Genomic DNA, 20483 nt, shown 5'->3' with positions numbered 1-20483 from the left:
GCGCGAGGGGGCTTACTACTGGGGGTATTACACGGTCCGCACTACTGGGGGCATTACAGGGGAAATTACAGGGGCCTTACTATTGGGGGCACTACAGGGGCCTTACTATTGGGGGCACTACAGGGGCCTTACTATAGGGAGCACTAGAGGGGCCTTACTATTGGGGCCACTGCAGGGGCCTTACTATTGGGGCACTACTGGGGCCTTACTACTGGGGGCACTACTGGGGCCTTACTATTTGGGGCACTACAGGGGCCATACTACTGGGGGCACTACAGGGGCCTTACTACTGGAGGCATCATATGGGGGCACTACAGGGGCCTTACTATTGGGGACACTGCAGGGGCCTTACTACAGGGGCCTTACTACTGGGGTCTTACTACTGGGAGCACTACAGGGGGCCTTGCTACTGGGGGCACTACAGGGGCCTTACTACTGGGGGTACTACAGGGGCCTTAGACTGGGGGCACTACAGGGGCCCTTACTACTGAGGGCATTACAGTGGGCATTACTACTGAGGGTACTACTACAGGGGGCATTACTTTTAGGGGTGTTACTACAGTGGTCATTATTACTGCTGGGGGCACTGCGTAAGGGCACCATTACAGTGGGCATTACATAAGGGGCACCATTACAAGTGGGAATTTAGTGTTTTAGGGGAACTACCACTGCGGGCATTGTGTAAGACCTAAGTTAAGGGGGCCCCTTAAAAATGTTGCTATGGGGCCCAAAAAGTTCTAGTTATGCCCCTGATACTGTGTGTGTGTGTGTGTGTGTATATATATATATATATATATATATATATATATATATATATATATATACATACACACTTCTGCCTGCGCCCCTCTCTTCGTACTCATTTAGCCCCTCAGGTGAAAATTACTTTGCACAGGTGGAGTGGCAGATACGTTTTTTGTTTTACATATACTGTATATATATATATATATATATATATATATATACACTCCAAATGACTGGCACTCCGCTTTAAATAAATTTATATTTATCTGGGTGCCCTCCTGGGAAAAACAATCCATGTAATAGAGATAACAGATCGGCGACACTCCCCGGATTTCAATACAGACATGCTGCAACAACTTATTAGGTTATCAACGTTTCAGATGTCTTTAATGCAACTTTCGTCAAGATACAAATATTATCACAGTCTTACCTTGCTTTATACCACCTCGTGTATGCCTGGGCTCCGGTTGGTCCCAGAGTGCGCCCCGACACGGACCAAATGACGTCACGTGTCAGACGGATGCCGGGAGAGACCAAATTGGTCACCATAGTGACCGTGTACACAACCACCACCAGTAAAACAGCTGGCTATACCAGCATACAATAACAACACTAACTGCAGTAATAAAAATGCTAAATCCTATATGTTATTCATATATAGCTGTTATGTTAACAAAAATCTGTATTAACCCAGAGGGGCTATGGTCTGACTAATTAAATGAAATATATAGTAGAGATATCAAATACATTTACAAAAAAGTCATATTAATAACTTTGGTATATAAACAAAATTGCAAGAATACATGGTCCAAAACATCCAGGCTTCAAGGGTAATAAATTATTCATAAGTGATAACCTCATCACATATGTCTAATCAAATCGATCTCAACATATCTTACAAAAAGCAACTGAGAGGTAAACTCTCATTGAGACCTGCCGGTACTACTGTATTGCATTCAAAAATCCATCTTGACTCGAGTTGGAGTAATTTTTTATTGCGGTCTCCTCCTCTCACCATAGGGGGGATGTGATCCACTAGTTTGTAGCGAAGCATAGCTAACGAGTGCCTAGCTGATTTAAAATGTTTTGCGACTGGTTGTTCCACTTCACTTCCAGCTAAAGCCAAACGGATAGCTGATCGATGCTGTGCGGCACGCTCTCTAAATGTACAAGCAGTCTTGCCTATATATGCATAGTACATTTAATCATGTATATCACGAATTTTGAAGTGCAGCTTAACACATGTTTTATGGGAATCCTCTTCCCCGAATGGGGGTGTATCACTGATGATCCAGTTTCCAGGTATCGGCTGGTCATACATCCAATACATTTGTATGAACCTGGTGCTTTTTTAAGAAAATGTGTGGATAATGGTTGTTGATGTGATGTAATGTCAATTCTGATGAGCCAATCTTTCATTTGACGGCCACATTTATAACAATTCAATAATCCCGTATCTTTGAAGCATGTTAATCTTCTATCTGTTTTTATAAGAGTCCATAATTTTTTTGAGGTCCTGGATTCAATATCACTGGCTGTTGAATAAGTACCGACAAATGGAAAAATGTTTTTTTAGGTTTGTTCTTTTGGGGCTAAGCAATGTTCCTGTTGAATCAATAATGCTTTCTTTTTAGCAGCAACTAGATCTTGATATAGGTATCCCCTCTGGAGATATTTTTTAATCAACTCGTCCATTTCTTTTTCCACCGACCTCTGATCGCTCACAATCCTTCTTATTCTAAGGAACTGGGAGTAAGGTAGTCCCTTTTTCATGGGAACTGGATGGTAACTTCCTGCTTGCAGAAAGGTGTTTTTATCTGTCGGTTTGTGAAAAATAATGGTCATCAAGATGGAACCTTCTTTTGATATACTGTAAGTACATCAAGATAGTGGACAGTGGGCCTAATTCAGACCCACACGTGAGCGCTGAGCACTCGCAAGCGTGTCGATGTTGGCCCAGTGTGCATATGCACGAGGCAGCCGGCTCCGTCGTGTGCATGCGCGAGATCCGAATAGCGACGTCCAAGCCGTCGCTATGGGTCTTGCTACAAAGGGGGCGTGCTGTCGATGGTGAGTGACAGCACGCCCCCTTTGGTGGGCGTGCTGGGGGCATTGCTGCCCAGATGAAGGCGTTCGCATGGGAGCGCCGACCTTCTGGGCCCAGCCCCACTGACATCAACTGATGTCAGTGGGAGTGCTTTCAGCTCTGATAGAGCCGAAAGCACTCCAGGGCTTGCGGCAACAAGACCCTACCACAAGGGTCTCGTTGCAAGCCCGATGGTCACGATGGTCTTGACCATCGCGACCATCTTTTTGCCCGCTTGCTATAGCTGTGGGTTGTCACCCACAGCTATACGAGCGGCCAGGAGGCCGCTCTAAAAATTCAGAGGGATGGTCCTGATTCAGAGCGAGCGCTCTATCAGAGCGTCTGGCTCTGAATCAGGGCCTGTATTCTCTAGGTAAATGTAATATTCTTGTCCATTTGATTGATGTTAGCCATTTGTTTCTCAAACTCGTTTATATTACCAACCCAGATTATCAATAAATCGTCTATGTAGCGGGTAAACAAAATAATGCCTTTTGAAAAAGGTGGATTTTGTAAAAATAAACGGCGTTCTAGAGCAAACATATACTCCGGTGCTACATTCGAACCCATAGCGCAACCAAGTTGCTGCAAGTAATAACCCCGTCAAAAAAGAAAAAAATTCTTGTTAAGGTCTTCTCCAATAGGGTAAGAAAAAACTCCAATTTTGGACCTTTATAATTCTCATTGTCAGTAAGTAATTCTTTCATTGCTTGAAGTCCCTCACCATGAGGAATGTTAGTGTATAAACTAACAACGTTGACACTACTCAGAATGCACTCATTCGGTAACTGGTTACAATTGGATAATAATCCCAGTAGTTCGGTAGTGTCCTTAAGGAAGGCCCCTTCTGCTTGAATCACCGGTGAAGGTAATGGTCAAGATATTTTGCAATATTGTTAAATAATGAGTTCCGGGCCAAAATAATTGGCCTCCCAGGAGGGTTTACCAGGTTTTTGTGCACCTTGGGGAGTGTATATAACGGCGGCATAATCGGGAACTCCACCTTTAATGCCTCTAAGGTGCTTTTATCAATGGTCAGTTCATTTTATGCTTTTTCCAATATCTGGTCAATCTCTTGTTTAAAAACCACAGTAGGATTATGTTGGAGTTTCTGATATATCAGGGGATCACTTAATTGGCGATAGATTTCATTTTTATAATCCTACAAATTTTGCAGCACAATAGCGCCCCCTTTATCAGCCGACCTGATTATCAAGGATTTATCTTCACTTAGCTGTTTTAGAGCTGTCAATTGGTCATTGGAGAGATTAGGGGCTCTTTTTGTTTGATTAGATACTGATTCAATGACAGTTGTTTCTAACATTCTAGAATAGCACTTGATCGGTTCATTGTGCATTTGAGGATCAAATGTAGATTTTAATCTAATTGGACGGTACTTTCTATCCAGAGTTTCATTCCCTGGAACATTGTTGCAATACTCTTTCAATTTTAAATTGCATTGATGTCGCCACATGTTGATTTTCCAATCTAATTCTCTAAATTTTACAGTAGATACATTTGACAATCCAAGGTTCAACACTGATTTTTCAATGTCATTTAATATATGAGATGATAGATAATAAATAAATCTGGTTTTAATGTTAGCGCTTTCCTCTCCCTCACCCCTTGTTTGCCGCGCCACGTTTTGGCACGGTTTCTCCTCCTACTGCGCCTCTGGCGCGGGCCACAGTCCCTAAAGGGGGTTGTATTGCACTTTGGGGGAGTTCGCTTTCACTCATAGAGGAGCTGTTATCAGTTGTTAAATCTGAATTAACAAATCCTCCTTTAGGTCTCCTTTGTTTAAAGTTGATTTTTCTCCTCATTGTTAATCTACATGTGGCCCAGGGGTATACAGACTGATCCTCATAGTCACGGTTTACCGTGATTAGTTTACTTTTTATATTTTATAAGTTCTTGTTTATAGTTCTCCACTTTTGATAACTTCTCCAGCCAATTTTGACTCGAATCATTTGTGCGTATATGTTTAGAGGATGTTTCCAAATCACTGATATTTTTATGGGTTTCATTAAGAATTCTAGTAGACTCTTCTACTACTAACACCATCAGATCTAGAGAGCATTTATTAAGAATCGCAACCCATCGGCAGCATAACTCTGGGTTCATCCGACCGATGGTGGGGATGTTTTTGATTCTAAAGCCCCGTGGAATCTTCGTTTCTCTGTAAAAATCAAATTTTTGTGATCCCGTGCAAATGGTAATCAACCTCCTTCTTTCTACGTTTTAATAAAGCAAAGAAAATGTCTTCTGCAGACTCTCCCCCTGTGGTAGATAACAGGGTATCTTTAGTTAGCCGTGATTCCGCTTCTATATCTGAGAAACTCAGTGAATCACCGAGTGGTAAATTAATGGTTTGGAATCCAGCCATCCTGTTGGATCCAGAAGCAGATATATTCTCCATGTTTTTAATTAGATTAATGCAGATATGAACAAGAAAAAAACAAAACAAACAGTCTCTGCAGTCAATACTGAGTCATAGACCTCTGTAACGAGATTACAAGCAGTCACTGACGGGTATACAAAATTTATGTGGTTGTCTTGTCAGGTAGCCCCCGGCTCCACAATACACACTCGAAACGACTGGTACTCCGCTTTAAAGAAATTTATATTTACCTGGGTGCCCTCCTGGGAAAAACAATTCCATGTAATAGAGATAAAAGATCGGCGGCACTCTATGGATGTCAGTACAGACACGCTGTAACAACTTATTAGGTTTTCAATGTTTCAGATGTCTTTAATGCATCTTTCGTCAGGATACAAATATTAAAACAATCTTACCTTGCCTTATACCACCTCGTGTATGCCTGGGCTCCGGTCGGTCCCGGCATGCGCCCCGACGTGGACCAAATGACGTCACGTGTCAGACGGATGCCAGGAGAAACCAAATTGGTCACCATAGTGACCGTGTACACAACCACCACCAGTAAAACAGCTGGCTATACCAGCATACAATAACAACACTAACTGCAGTAATCCAAATGCTAAATCCTATATGTTATTCATATATAGCTGTTATGTTAAGAAAAATCTGTATCAACCTAGAGGGGCTATGGTCTGACTAAATAAATGAAATATATAGTAGAGATATCAAAGACATTTACAAACAAGTCATATTAATAACTTTATAAATAAAATAGCAAAATGTCCAGCCTTCACGGGTAATAAATTATTCATAAGTGATAACCTCATCACATATGTTAATCAAATCAATCTCAACATCTCTTACAAAAAGCAACTGAGAGGTAAACTCTCATTGAGACCTGCCGGTACTAGCGTATTGTATTCAAAAATCCATCTTGACTCGAGTCACTTATGAATAATTTATTACCCGTGAAGGCTGGATGTGTTGGACCATGTTTTCTTGCTATTTTGTTTATATACCAAAGTTATTAATATGACTTTTTTGTAAATGTTTTTGATATCTCTACTATATATTTCATTTAATTAATAAGACTATAGCCCCTCTGGGTTGATACAGATTTTTGTTAACATAACAGCTATATATGAATAATATATAGGATTTAGCATTTGGATTACTGCAGTTAGTGGTATAGCCAGCTGTTTTACTGGTGGTGGTTGTGTACATGGTCACTATGCTGACCAATTTGGTTTCTCCCGGCATCCATCTGACACGTGACGTCATTTGGTCCGCGTAGGGGCGCACTCTGGGACCGACCGGAGCCCAGGCATACACGAGGTGGTATAAAGCAAGGTAAGACTGTTTTAATATTTGGATCCTGACGAAAGTTGCATTAAAGACATCTGAAATGTTGATAACCTAATAAGTTGTTACAGCATGTCTGTATTGAAATCCGTAGAGTGCCGCCGATCTTTTATCTCTATTACATGGAATTGTTTTTCCCAGGAGGGCCGGTCGTTTGCAGTGTATATATATATATATATATATATATATATATATATATATATATATAACGTATCCGCACATATATATATAAACGTATCCGCCACTCCACCTGTGCAAAGTAATTTTCACCTGAGGGGCTAAATGAGTACAAAAAGGGGGGCGCAGGCCGAAGTATGTATGTATGTGTATATATATATATATATATGCACAAAGTATCAGGGGCGTAACTAGAACTTTTTGGGCCCCATAGCAACATTTTTAAGGGGCCCCCTAACTTGGGCCTTACACAATGCCCACAGTAGTAGTTCCCCTATTTCACTAAATGCCCACTTGTAATGGTGCCTCTTATGTAATGCCCACTGTACTGGTACCCCTTACGTAGTGCCCCAGCAGTAATAATGCCCCCTGTAGTAATGCCACTAAAAGTAATGCCCCCTGTAGTAGTGCCCCCAGTAGTAATGCCTACTGCAGTGCCCCCAGTAGTAAAGGCCCCTGCAGTGCCCCCAGTTGTAATGCCCTTGTAGTGCCCCTAGTAGTAATGCTCCCTTGAAGTGCCTCCAGTAGTAAGGGCCCCTGTAGTGCCCTCAGTTGTAGTGCTCCCAATAGTGCCCCCAGTAGTAAGGCCCTTGTAGTGCCCCCAGTAGTAAGGTCCCCTGTAGTTCCCCCAGTAGTAAGGCCCCTGTAGTGCCCCCAGTATTAAGGCCCCTGTAGTGTCCCCAATAGTAAGGCCCCTGTAGTGCCCCCAATAGTAAGGCCCCTGTAGTGCCCCCAATAGTAAGGCCTCTGTAATGCCCCCTGCAGTGCCCCCAGTAGTGTGGCCCCTTTTAATGCACCCAGTAGAAAGCCCCCCCCATGCACACATACACATAAAAAAACAACAATACTTACCTTAAACCTCGCTCCAGTGCCTGCTGCCATCCTTCACCGGTGCCCGCGGGACCCGGAGGACGGAGCTCAGGAGTGAGCTCCGCCCTCCGCAGCTGCTGGGGGGAGGGGGTGGTTGGTTAGGAGGCAGGTGCCGCCAGGGGGGATTGAGAAGGAGGTGGGTGCCCACTGGTAACACAATCTAAGCGGGCACCTGGCAAATGGGGTGGGTTGATCGGAGGGCTTGCCTAGTGGAAGTGCCGGCCCTGTTGCCATATAATCCCTTTAATTTGGGACACATGTGAATTATACAGATTCTGTGTATGATTAAAACCAGTTGAACAGCTAACTCAGCTACTATACCAATGACCATGACACAGCTTTGCCACATAAAGCAGTCATATGAATGAAAATTGATTTATTATTAATATCATATCACGGGTATGCATTCGGCATCCTGACGGTCTGGATGCCGATGCTCCTATTACCGGCAACGAAATCCCGATGCCGGTCAGAAGCTCGGCACCAGCATCCCAACCGCTGGGATACCTAAGGGAAGTATCAGGGTGTTAGGGGGTTAGATGTGGGTTTAGGGGTTAGGGTTAGGCACTATATGGAGGGTTAGGGTTAGGCACTAAGGGGGGATATTGGCCGTGATCCTCTTTTATTCTAGCTTCCTCTGGGAGGGCTGTGATCGCTGCGCACTCTCCGGCCACTGTCAGTTCAGCACAGGTGGTATGAAAGCCACCTGACGAAGAAGCACTGACAGCTGAACAGGCAGTGGCTGGGCAGCTCCGATGGTGGCCCATTGATTGTGCAGAGATGGAGACAAGTCTCCGTCTGTGAAAAAAAAAATGGTTGGTCAGGGGGCGTTTCTGGGTACTCAGAAACCCCCCCTGCATGCGCTACTGCATGTGTATTGAAAATTTTGTCCTTGTTTGAGATCCTATACTACTAATCAGTGCAGGCATAATTTGTTTATCTTGTTTTGTGCTGTTGTGACTGGTTTTGAGTATTGCGTATAATTTAACTACCTGAACATATACATTTTTTACATTTGCTCTGATAATCTTAAGTACGTCCAAGTAGTATATTTTCTATTAATCTAACTTTGTGCATGAGGTACAGATATGGAAGTCAGAAAATACTTGCTAATTCCCCTATTAAACATTTTCTGAATTATTATATTCATTAATTTGAACTATTATATATTTGTTTATATAATATATATGTTTACTGACCTTCTCCACAAACAATACCACATTAAAGTTATTGTTAGCAGCACCTCTTAACTATCATTGAAGTGTCCTTTTTGAGATTTTTCTTTCCACTAGTTAATGGTCTGATTCTGAGGGTATGTACTAATAATCACGGTACTGTCGCAATTATTATGTACCATCTCGCAGGGGATATTTTAATTTTTATTGAAAATATCCCTGCTATGGACCATGGGGAACTCGCAGGGACATCGGTTGCGGTTACCGCTGTCCATGCGAGTTATATCCCTGGCAAATTAAGTCTTTCACAGAAGTGAAAGCCTTCTCCAGGGGAAGCTAACACTGCACATGCGCATAGTGTCAGCTTCCTGAGTAGGCCAGGGGCTGCAGGAGAGAGATATGAAGATTTCTCTCCTGCCCCTGGAGCCTCCCTAGGCTTACAGTAGTTTACTCCTTCTGAAGATGGTGTAAATTACTGGGGCTAAACTTCGAAAAGCATTATAGTACATAGGGGTCAGATCGTAGTCACCATGGATAATAATGGGAACTATGGGCCTGATTCAGACCCGGTCACAAGCGATGAGCGCTTGCAACCGGGTCGATGTTTGGCCACTGGGCATGCGCACGACGGAGCCGGTGCTCCGTTGCTCAGGGTCTCGCACCAAAGGGGGCGATCTGTCGATGGTGATTGACAGCTCGCTCCGCTTGGTAGGCGTGCCCAGGGGGTGGCTTGACAAACAGAGGCGTTCCCAAGTGAACGCTGCCGTCTATTAGAGCCAGAAGCTCTCTGGGGCTTGCGGCCACGAGACCCTACCACAAGGGTCTCATCGCAAGCCCGATGGTCACGATGGTCTTGACCATCGCGACCATCAACCTGGCCGCTCGCTATGTGGGTTTAGGGGTTAGGGTTAGGCACTATATGGAGGGTTAGGGTTAGGCACTAAGGGCGGCCATCAGTCAGTATATGGCCCAGAAGTTGATTGACAGCATGCCAGGGCGAATTGCAGAGGTCTAGAAAAAGAAGGATCAACACTGCAAATAATGACTCTTTGCATAAACTTAATATAATAGTCAATAATGGTTTTTGACACTTATGAAATATTTGTCATTTTACTTCAGTATACCATAGTAACATTTGACAAAAAGGTCTAAAAACACTGAAGCCGCAAACTTTGTGAAAACCAATACTTGTGTCATTCTCAAAAACTTTTGGCCATGGCTCTATAAGGTTGCCATATCATCCCTTTAATTCAGTACACATATGAATTACACAGAGTATGTGGTTGGCTGACTTCAAGTATCCATTTCATATGGTTTTAATCAGTCACAGAACCAATGTAATTCACATGTATCCCAAATTAAAGGGATGATATGGCAATGATATAGACCAGTGTTTCCCAAACTCAGTCCTCAGGGAGCACTAACAGTGCATGGTGTCCTAGTTGGTGCACAGGTGTATTAATTACTGACCAACACAATTTATAAAAAACAACAGGTGGATAGTATTTCACTTGCGATTCTGTGCAGAGACCTGGAAAACATGCACTGTAAATGCTCTCTGAGGAAGGAGTTTGGGAAACGCTGAAGTACAGTAGACTATATCAGCCCCCACTGCTGTGTCAAAAAACAAATGCCATTGAGTTTGAGTTCATTATGAGGAATTGTTTTTCTAAATATTTAATTCATACAGCTGACTTTGGCCAGAGGATGCTGCGGTGGGACCTCGATAATATAGATGGAGGACTGCAAATTCTGATTTACCAAAAAGGAAGGCACTGCAGGCAAAATAGTATATCTAGCACAGTGTTTCTCAAATCCAGTCATCGGTACACACTAACAGTGCATGTTTTCCAGATCTCCTTACAGAATCATAAGTGAAATAATTAGAACCACCTGTGGGTCTTTTAAAATGAAAACAATTGTGCTCTAACAAGGATATATGGAAAACATGTTCTATTAGTGTATATGGAGGACTGGATTTGAGAAGCACTGATCCACTGTAAATATACCCTTAAAAGTCAATAACCAGACAAAATAAAAACAGTAACAAAGCAATGAACAAGAAAAAGAAACAGTCAGACACCCAAGTGAAGGAGAAAATGTAAAATAAAAACTCCTATGGACTATGAGAGAAGCCAATTAAAATAAGACCCCCTTGGAGAAAAAATTTAAAAAAATCTCTTCACACCTCCACTTTTTTGAATGCTAGCCACACAAAAATTAGTGGGTAAACAACGTTTTTGGGTCAACAGTGAAAACACAATTAGAGCTTATCACATCTAACGTAAAACTTGTAAGCACATGACTTCTAATGACTATAAGCCTGTAAGGCTAATGGAGGGAGACTGCTGTGCGCTGTGCATGTAGCAACCCCAATACAAAACAAGTGAGTACACTAGTGCATGCTATCAAAACCCAATTAACCCAAACAATGCTTAAATACTTAGAGAACTGAAACTTGGACAAGGGGAAAAATCGACATGCAGCAACCACTGAGCCCCAATTACCCAATGGCTTCAGCCCTGCATAGAAATCAGCCAAGTGCAAAGGACAAATTTCAGGAATGGAATGAGGTTTATGAGTCACCCAACACCCCCACAATAACTGATCCATCTTGAAACATGGAATTTTACAAAGGATGGACTCGACCTGGATGACCACATGCCTGTGTAATAAACCCATGACTACAGACTTGTTACAAGCAGCCACTATCTTGCTGAATCAAAAGGCCCTGAAAAAAGCCATATAAAATGCTAAATGAAGCAAAACAGATTCAAATTCAGAAGCAGCCTGTAAAAGCCACCGAAGGACCACCACAACTAAATCCTGCAACAATGGAAGATCAATGGCCGACGAGTATTCTCCACCAGAGGGGTCTCCTTAGCAGAAACCTTAAGCGATTTAGACAGCACAAAAAACTTGGTGGAGTAATAACTTCTTTAAAGCCGAGAGAAAAACAATGTCCCGGCTAATGCAGATGATATTGCTGCTTTAAACTGGCCACACTGGTAATGGCCCCAACTGAACTCAACCAAACATTGATCAACAGACTTACCAAATGACATTTACCTAACCTGATAAGCCCCCAATCACACCATGCAGCCATATAAGCATGCAAAGTAGACCAAGCCAAGAGACCACAGTCACAGCACCTCTATGCTGGCTCGACAAGCTGCCATACAGAAGGTGGACACTCCAACCCAACTGGATTTGCCCTTTGAGCCAGTTCCCAAAATGTATGAAATAGAAATCACAATAGCACATCCACCACCCTGTTTTCAACCCACTGCACATACCTGGCCCAAAAACTTATTTTATCCCATAAACATTTGAAAAAAAGATACCTTAATAGCCACAGAGCCAGAGGGGTGGAGTAACACTGATTGTTAATTGCGTGAACTAACCCCAAATTGTCACACCAAAAATTTATATTTCGATTAGACAATATATCAGTCCTCAATTCCACCACCAGGATTATTGGAAATAGTTCCAACAACAGCAGGTTGGCATTAAACCCCTTAAGAATCATGACTGGGGCCGAAGGGCAATGCTTCATTCCCCCTGAAAATACAGTACACCCTGAAAATACAGTATGCCCAGCCACATCAGGGAAAAGCTGCAATTCAGAAGTGGTTATGGGGAGTGAGGGCTAAAGCAACTTCAAATTAAAATCAATTGAAAAAGAAGCACACACCGACAAATCCTCTTTGATTTCCCATAAAAGGTGGATATTAAACTGCGGGTTAGAGACCCATGCAGTCAGTGGCGGGCTGGGCCGGGGGGCAGGGTGCCATGTGCCCCCCGAGCCACAGCGTCATGCGGGCCGCAGGCACTCTGTGTCACTCACTGTGACACAGGCTGCACCGCGTGTGTAGCGCTGACCGATTCGGTCAGCACTACACAAGTGACAAACACACAGCCACCGGCACCAGCAGCTGTGTGTTTGTTTTGATCAGCAGCCAATGAGAGTCTGTCAGACTCTCATTAGCTGCTGCGCCCACTGCAGGAGCCGCTCCGTCTTCCGGCTCCCGCAGTGGGCAATGGGAGAGGCGTCATGATGTCTCCCATAATGCAGAGCGGCCCGGCCCGGGAAGGATAGACGTAGGAGCAGATGGTGACGGCAGGAGCGGGGATTCAGGTAAGTGGGTTTTTTTTATTTATTTTTTTTATTACGTGTGTCTACTGGGGGAGGGGCGGGCACTACAAGGGGGAGACCACTACTAGGGGCACTACAAGGGGGGGACTACTACTACTACTGGGGGCACTACAAGGGGGGAACCACTACTGGAGGCACTGCAAGGGGGGGACTACTACTACTGGGGGCAATACAAGGGGGGTCTACTACTACTGGGGGCACTACAAGGGGGAACCACTACTGGAGGCACTGCAAGGGGGGACTACTACTACTAGGGGGGGCAATACAAGGTGGGGACTACTACTACTGGGGGCACTACAAGGGGGGGGACTACTACTACTGGGGGCACTACAAAGGGGAAACCACTACTGGGGGCACTACAAAAGGGAGGGACTACTACTGGGGGCACTACAAGAGGGAGACCACTACTGGGGGCACTACAAGGGAGATATCACTACTGGGGGCACTACGAGGGGAGGGCGACTACAGGGGGGAGGGCACTACAAGGGGGGACCACTACTGGCGGCACTGCAAGGTGGAGACCACTTCTGGGGATTGTTACTGGGGGCACTTCAAGGGGGCGACTACTACTGGGGACACTATAAGGGGAGGGGACTACTACTACAAGGGGGGACTACTACTGGGGGCACTACAAGGGGGGCTACTACTAGGGGCACTACAAGGGGGGACTACTACCACTAGGGGCACTACAAGGGTAAGGGACAGCTACTAGGGGCACTGCATATGGGGAGGTGACTACTACTAGGGGCACTACATAGGGGGGAGGGGACTATCACTGGGGGCACTGCATTGAGGGACCACTGCTGGGGGCTCTATAAAAAGGGCAATACTGGGGGTACTGCATAGGGGGGAGACTACAACTGGGGCCACTATTTAAGGGGCACTGCATAAGGGTTACCACTATTGGGGGCACTGCATGGGGGATGGACTGCTACTGGGGGCACTATATAAGGGGCACTGCATAGGGGATATCACTACTGGGGGCACTATATAAGGGGCATACTACTGAGGGCACAAGGGGAACTGCTCAGGGTGGACCACTACTGGGGGCACTGTATAAGGGCACTGCATAGGGGGGATCACTACTGGGGGCACTACTGGAGGCCTGCATAAGAGGGTCCTCTCCTGGGGCACAAGGGGGCACTGCATATGGGCACCACAATGGGGCTGCCCCTAATCTTTATTTTTACTTTACATTACTCCCATATGGACCCGCCTCCTCCCTGGAACACTTGAGGGGGGGTGGGCACCATAGCACGCACGTTCTTCGGGCACCCTGGCTACATGCTACTCCTCTGCCAGGGCCGCCTGCATGCATTTGCCCCCCAGGCTAAAAGTTGCCAGCCAGCCCCTGCATGCAGTGGTCTGCTCTAGCTTCAAAGAAAATACCCAACCCTTCAGTATAATGCTGCATGCAAAGTAGAACAAGCCAAGCAGTGACTGAACCTGACACAACTATTCCTTGACAGCAAATGGCCAATGTATCAAACTCAATGCCAGGAGCAGAGGGGGTTGGAGGCAAAGGGGGGACAGGAGCACCTGCAGACAAAACCACACTATGTGAAGGGGCAGGGGGTTTGGCAATGCACCTGCAGAGGATCAGGCATACTGCTGGGAACAGGGCAGGATGGGGTGAAAGAAACCTGAGACAGAAGCATGGGCATAGGAAGAACAAGGGTAAAAAAGAGCAAAAGGGGGCTGCCAGTAGGAAAAAGGGCCTCCATGGGGGAAGGGAGCCTGGAGATGTCACATCATATTTGGTGCACCTGTTGATTTAAAGTGAAGTGATGTGCACACGCTTTGGGGAGCTGCTTCCACATGGAATCAGATAGCTACCCGCAGCAGCCAGTCAGCGGAGAGCTGCCCAACACTTACCGGATCTAAGAACTAGGCTCCGGCATGCTGTGGCACAATGCCACTCTAGTAAGGTTGATAGAGACTTACTCATTTATATAATTAAAGCAAAGCAATAATTAACTAAAGACAGAAAGAGGGAGTCTTGTTGAGGGAGATAATGTAATAGCTGATCATCTTAATAATTATTTTTGTTCAGTATTCACTACTTATTGAGAGGGCAAGGGGGCACAGTTAAGTTCCTAACAGAACTCTCAAAACTGAAAGTGGATAAATCAATGGGGCCTGATGGGATACATCCAAGGACACTAAATGAGCTTAAAGGGGTGCTGGTAACACCATTAACAGAATTATTCAACCAGTCACTAGCTACTGGAGTAATTCCAGAGGATTGGAAAAAAGCACACATTGTCCCACTGCACAAAAGTGGAAGCAAGGAAGAGGCAAGCAACTACCGACCAGTGAGCCTTACATAGTAGTTGGGAAATTGATGGAAACACTCTTAAAAGAAAGAGTCATAGATTATCTCAAATCCAGCAATTTGCAGGATCCCAAACGGCATGGATTTATCATGTCAAACAAATCTTATTTACTTTTTTGACTGGGTGACTAAGGAAATAGATAAAGGGAGGGGCATAGATATAGCAGACTGTTAAATAAACTGGAAAGCATGGGATTAGATGCAAAGATAGTTGAATGGATAAATTCATGACTGCAGGATAGGAAACAGAGAGTTGTAGTTAACAGAGTGCAGTCTCAAGAAGGAAATATTACCAGTGGTGTACCTCAGGGATCTGTACGTGGACCGATGCTTTTTAATATCTTTATTTGTGACATTGCAAATGGTATTGAGGGGAAACTATGCCTTTTTGCAGATGACACAAAGGTATGCAACAGGGTAGACACACCAGGAGGGGTAAAACAAATGATTGATGATCCAAGTAGACTAGAGGAATGGTCAAGAACATGTACAGTTTAATGCCAAAAAATGCAAGATCATGCACTTGGGTCTCAAAAATCCAAAGGCTAAATATAGTCTTAATGGCACTATACCGGAAACTACTGAAGAGGAAAGGGATCTAGGAATCACTATTTCAGATGACTTAAAGGCAAGCAAACATTGTAACAAAGCAATGAGGAAGGCAAGTCAGATGCTTGCTTGCATAGGGAGAGGAATCAGTAGTAGAAAGAAAGAAGTGATAATACCACTGTATAGGTCATTGGTCCGTCCTCATCTCGAATACTGTGTTCAGTTCTGGAGGCCATATCTCCAGAAGGATATTAATACATTAGAGACTGTACAAAGAAGGGCAACTAAAATGGTGCAAGGTCTACACCACAAAACGTACCAAGAAAGACTAAAAGAACTTAATATATATAGTTTGGAGCAGAGAAGGGTAAGGGGGGACATGATAGAAATGTTCAAATATATAAAGGGTTTTAACAAGGTAAAGGAGGGAGACATTCTTCAAAGAAAGAGAAGTATTAGAACAAGAGGACATGTTCTAAAACTGGAGAGTGGTTGGTTCAGGGGAAATTTGAGGAAAAATTACTTCACAGAAAGGGTAGTGGACAAGTGGAATAGCCTCCCATTAGAGGTGGTAGAGGCTAAGGGCCTGATTCAGAGCCGGACGCTCTGACCAGAGCGCTCGCTCTGAATCAGGGCCCGCCTCCATAAATATGGAGCGTCCTCCTGGACGCTCGTATAGCTGTGGGTCACCACCCACAGCCTATATGAGCGTGCAGGATGATGGTCGCGATGGTCTTGGCCATCACAACCATCTACAGTGCGAGCAGAAGCCTGCGGTTGAGTTTCTCAACCGCAAGGCCAGGAGTGATTTTGGCTCTATCAGAGCCAAAATCACTCCCACTGACATCACTAGTGATGTCAGTGGGGCCGGCTTCTGACGGTAGGCGTTCCCTTGGGAACGCCTCCGTCTGGCAGGCACGCCCCCGGCACGCCCACCAAAGGGGGCGTGCTGTCAATCAACATCGACAGCACGCCCCCTTTGATCAGACACAATGAGCAAAGGAAAGTCCTTCGCTCGTCGCGTCTCGCGCATGCGCACCATCGACCCACTTGCGAGCGGACAGCCGCTCGCGAGTGGGTCTGAATCAGGCCCTAAGACAGTAGAGCAATTTAAAATGCATGGGATAGACATAAAGATATCCTTCAGAAGAAGTAAGGATCAATAAGGGTTTTAAAATGGGGCAGACTAGATGGGCCAAGTGGTTCTTATCTGCCGTCAAATTCTATGTTTCTATGTTATGTTTCTAATTAGTTTTGGGGTGAACACACTTATATTACCAAGATTTATTTTTAGTTCATTTATTTTTCCTAAAAAATGCCTCTTTGATTTTAACTGTATTGGTAACATTGTCACATTAAATATTGAAAAGTTTTGACATGATTAATCTTGATTTCAGACTTACAGTATATCACAAAAACCTACCATTACAATATGGGAGTTTAGACTTTTTTTTATATACGCTACTGCAGTACTTCTCAATCTCGGTCCCCAAGGCACACTAACAGTGTAGATTTTAAGGATTTCCTTGCTTGAGCACAGATGTATTTAATCAAAATGGCCAAGATACTATTAAAAGGTCTGATTCACTACCGATCGCAACTGCGTTTGCAATAGCGATTATGCACGCGGTCTGACTGCGATAGTACGCTATCCATTGCAATCGCTATGCCATAGCAGCACAACATAAGGATGCCCACTTTACCTTACACACATCCGTAATCCTTAGCAAGACTGCAAAACAATCGGTAACATAGAGAACCATCGCAGCCTCATACACACTTGCACAAGATCTGACTTTACTCAGAAATGCAAACATGCTATGAGTACTCAGGCTGCGTATGGCATCGCAGTGGATATTTTATGCACGACCCTGTAACGTCGTTTGAAGGCAATGGCATGCCTGCGTTTCACCGATCACCCCCCCGTCACCACCCACAAATGGCACTTACTGTCAATCACTCTATGATGGGTCTGTGTAGTCACTGTTATCGCAGTCCCGATCGCAGTGGCCAGTTTGCACATGTGCATTGAGGTGCATATGCATGCAAAAAATGCAACAATTGTCCGATTGTGTGCGTAGTCGCAGTTATGATCGGTAGTGAATCAGGCCCAAAGTTATCTGTGCTCATGGATATCGTTAAAACCTGGTTTGTTAGGGCAAAATTTACTAAAGGTCGATTTTAAATCGACCAGCATCAACGTCGATTATGTGTGTCCAAATAGGTCATTTACTATCAGTCCATTTTTGTTGTCATGTTGAAATGAACGTTGATGTTGATCAATTTTTGTGTTCTAAAGTTAGTCTATTTTGAAATAAATTCAACCAAAATTCGACCAAAAATAGACCTTTACTCAATTTTGCCCTAATTCATGTTAAAAAGAAGCAAGCGCAGATCACAGTCCTCCCCTAAATCTGGAAGGTTCCCCCTGTTTTCCATTTACCAGCAACAGGCTGAACCAGTCAGGGATGTAATGCCACAGCAGGACACACATCGTAGGTTCCTCCTGCCAAAGAATTATGCAGCCCCAAACTAGTTAGCCCAGGGCTTTCAATCCTCAGAAAGTGGGCACCCCCCTAAAAATGGTGTCCCTCCTCCTGAGCATTAACGAGACCTGGGTTCTTCCCTGCATCCCTGGTAGCAGTGGATGCAGGGGTAATGGGTTAATTTATGTCATAATATTGTTCTTCACATTGGAACTACAGGTGCCAGCCAGACTGCCCCTTGGCACTTTTAGAACTACAAGTGCCAGCAAGCCTTTACCCCCTGGAAAAAATATTAAATAAAAACCACAGTACAGGTTATGTCTCCCATATCCAAATATTCAGAAATACGGAATATTCCGAAATACAGAATTTTGGTTACCATGACTGAGATAGTAAAACCTTTGTTTTTTGATGGTTCAATGTACACAAACTTTGTTTAAAGCACAAAATTTTTAAAAATATTGTATAAAATTACCTACAGGCTCTGTGTTTAAGGTGTATATGAAACATAAACAAATTTCAGGTATGTGCACAAACTTTGTTTAAGTCACAAAATTATTGAAAATATTGTATAAAATTACCTGCAGGCTCTGTGTATAAGGTGTATATAAAACATAAATGCATTCTGTGTTTAGATTTGGGTCCATTCCCAATATATTTGATTATGGTATGCAAATATTCCAAAATACGGAATATTCCAATATCCAAAATACTCCTGGTCCCAAGCATTTTGGATATGGGAGACTCAATCTGTACTCTGAATATTGTACATCTTTATTTCACATTCATTTATCCATTCACTCACTCACTCACTCACACTCAAATAATTACCTACATCCTGAAGGAGGTCGGTCTTCTTCTCCTGTAGTAGTCCAAGGTCCGTTAAAAAAGAAAAACTGATCGCAAGCCCTTGGTCAGGCAGCGGGCAGTGCCCGCTGCTATCCGAAATGACCTAAGATCATTGCCGGTCAGCTTCATTCAATATAATGGAGCAGGCAGTGGCAAGTGGCCACTTTCAGCCAATCAGCGTCTGCTGTCAAGAAATCAGTCACTAATTGGCTGATGGCATGGTAGCCTTCATAAGTAAGTAGCCTCTTTTTATTTTGAAGTCCATCATGAGATTTCTGTTCTATGAATCGCTCTCCCCATACTACTGTATGGGGAAGTGATCTAGGCACGAAGCAGGGGAGCCGTTGGAGAAGTCATGAACTTCTCCTTGGTAACCCACTTCAGCTGCTGCAATGGATGATGGTCAATAAAGGGGGCGGAGCAAGCGCTGATGACAAACAGAAAGCAGGGAAGTAATTAACCTGTTTTCCGACTCCACACTTCACAGAGGACAGCAGGAAAAGAATGGACCGCGGAGCCCTCAAATTGCTACTTAGCAAAGCTATAAATCACATCTAACTAATGCAATATATAGTGAAATGTAACAATTCGTAACTGCAAATTAGAGATGTGCACTGACCCCTGTGTTTTGGTATTGGTTTTGGATCTGGATCTCTCCTGGTTTTGAATCTGGATTAGTTTTGCCAAAACTTCACCTCCGTGTTTTGTTTTTCAGTTTTGGTTTTGGATCTGGATTTTTTCTTAAAATATCATAAAAACAGCTAAAATCACATAAAATGTGCCTTTTTTGTTCCTACATTATTATTAACTTCAATAACGTTTATTTCCACTCATTTCCAGTCAATTTTGACCACCTCACAGCTCACAATATTGATTTTTTTATCTAGTTAAGGGCCAAAAGTTTGCATCCAGCTAGAGTGATAGATAAAGTTGAGGACTGTGCAAAGATGATGGTTGGGGTACCCCTTGAGCATTGAAGAATTGATAGTTGATAATTGATACAATCACTGGCTGAAGTAAGAATTGATAGTTGATGTTTGGCTCAGCCACTGGCTAAAGTAAGAATAGTTGATACTTGATAATTGGTGCAGCCACTGGCTAAAGAATTGATAATTGGTGCAGCCCCTGGCTGAAGAATTGATAGTTAGTGCAGTCCCTGGCTGAAGAATTAATAGTTGATAGTTGGCGCAGCCACTGGCTGAAGTAAGAAGAGTTGATAATTGGTGCAGCCCCGGGCTAAAGAATTGATAATTGGTGCAGCCCCTGGCTGAAGAATTGATAGTTAGTGCAGCCCCTGGCTGAAGAATTGATAGT

Source organism: Taudactylus pleione, unplaced genomic scaffold (assembly GCF_031769625.1).
Source record: "Taudactylus pleione unplaced genomic scaffold, aTauple2 ptg000117l, whole genome shotgun sequence".
Classification (NCBI taxonomy): Eukaryota; Metazoa; Chordata; class Amphibia; order Anura; family Myobatrachidae; genus Taudactylus; species Taudactylus pleione.
The sequence above is the reverse complement of the archived record's forward strand: the minus strand, read 5'-3'. Positions refer to the sequence as shown.